Here is a 2380-nt window from a genome sequence, read left to right on the forward strand (position 1 = left end):
TCAACAAGCTTTTTTTTTTTTTCTCAAATTTTAGTACCAATGTTTAAATTAAAAATTTTGCTAATTTTGTTAATGGTATACTTTTTTTTATCATATAATAGTATACTACATGTAAATAAAAAAATAATCAGTTATTAAATTAGTCACTTAAATGAAAAAGTTTATTTACCATTTAATTAATTTGATGTTGGTGAATGAAAGAATTTGAAGTTAATCCCACATCAAAAGAAGTAAGAAAGAGTGAGGAGTTTATAAGATGAGAGACCCATTAATTTATTATCTTAAAATTTTGAGTTAGATGTGATATTTTCTCATTTTATGTTATCTCACTTGATTTCTCTCCGAAATTTTTTCGGTGGTCAAGAACTCTCCACGATGACCTAACATAATTTTAATTTTTTTTTAAATTCATCTTATGCTAAAAGCAAATTGAAATTTAGGAGGCTAAAATAAAAAAGAGTAGCCGTCTAGTTTCTTGCAATTTAATTAAGATATTGATCTAGACTAGACACCAATATTGATTTCAAGGTTGTAATCAAATAAAATTTTAGTTTTATAAGTTTTTCCAAAAAAAAAAAAGAAAAAAAGAATTATCGCCGGCAAAATTCTACTCAAGGTATTTTGTGTCTAGTTGTAGGTTTGTAGAGACCATTAAATTAGTCAACCATGCATTAACTAACTTAGATGAAGCTTGTCCTTAAAAAAAAAAATCTGACAAAAAATCTGCTATGACAAACTTCTTTTCTGTATCACATCAATCATAAATTAAAGAATATGTTTACCGCTAATCCTCATAGAACTTTGAGAATTTAGAGCTTGGCGGGAGGCTCATTCATGTTTAGCATGTTACAGTTCACAACCAACATGGCCATATAAAATATAAAATATACTAATTTAATATTTTTATACACAATATTTCTATTCATATTTCATCTATCAAATATAACGTTAAAGTCATAAAATATATTGATTGAGCAGCCCAGTAAGACCACAAGCTAAAGGATTTCTTGTCCTCTCTTTTGTCTAATTTTTTTAAGCGTTTCTCAAAATATAGGAAACATAAAAATTCTAGTTTAAAAGAACAGGAAAAAGGAAAATAAAATAAAATATCCTTAAAATCATAAAGTAACATTTAAAAAAAAAATGAATTCATACAACTAAACACAAAGGAGTACTACTTTAAGAAAACTAATACATATATTTAGGAGCGGAGCTACATTGTAGTAAAGAGGAGTAATGATCCTCCTAATTTTAATTTTTTACATGTAAATTATATGTAAATTTTAGTTTAACCTTTTTTAAAATTTTATTTTAATCTTATTTTATTATATAAATATTTTTAGCCTCTCTAATCGTTACCGTGCATATATCTGACAAAGGAAAATGGGTTAAGGAAAAGATGAAAAATAGCATGCTGTACTTATAGATGACAAATTAGCCAATTTGCTCTACTTGTTCTGCCACACCATGATTTAGCCAAACAAAAGACCAGAAGAGTTTACCTGCTTTAAAAAATTTATTATATATACTAATTTTATAATTAAAATGTGCTATATTCTCTCACTTGAAGACCATTTCTCCTCTCAAATAGAATTTTTGTTGCTTTAAAAAAAATTTGAGTACTATTAAGTAGAATTGTCTTTTTTAAGCAGTTTTTTATTTATTTTATTTCTTTTTTTTTGTTTATTTTTTTTAAGTCACTAAAATTTTTTTTTCTCTCACTGTAATTAAAATAAATTTTTTTTTTAAAATTAAAGAATTCTCTCTTTTTACTCTCCCTTCGCCTCCTCTCTCTTATTTCTTCACCCACTTTATCTCTCTTATAAATCATTATCAATAACTAATTATAAATTTAATAATTAAAGTGTGTAACATAACATTTTTTAATTATAATTATAATTAAATTACAATTAAAATTAAAATATAGCTATATTATATTACTAATTAATAACTAAAATATATCATATAACACTCATTAAAATTGAGATAAAACATTTTTTCCAAAATGACTAAACTTCCTTTTTCCATCCTCTTATCTTCCTATCTTTTTTTATCTATTTCTCTCTATCCTTCTCATTCTATATATAACTTATAATTTATATTTGGCACTTACTCAAATAAAAATACTAAAAACATCTTCTTATGAAGATTCTTGTGTTAAAAGTGTATTTTGTTTATTTAGTCACATTTTTTAAAAAATAACACTTTTACAACATATCAAAATCAAATCTTACAATTTATTATCTAACGGTAAAAAGAAAGCATCTTCATATGAAGACAATTGTAAAATTTTCATAATAGTATCCACCTTTATATTTTATATTATTAATTTGATAAAACAAAATGTGTCATGAGATATTATTTCATTATAATTAAAATA

This window comes from Arachis ipaensis, chromosome B04 (genome assembly GCF_000816755.2).
Source record: "Arachis ipaensis cultivar K30076 chromosome B04, Araip1.1, whole genome shotgun sequence".
Taxonomy (NCBI): Eukaryota; Viridiplantae; Streptophyta; class Magnoliopsida; order Fabales; family Fabaceae; genus Arachis; species Arachis ipaensis.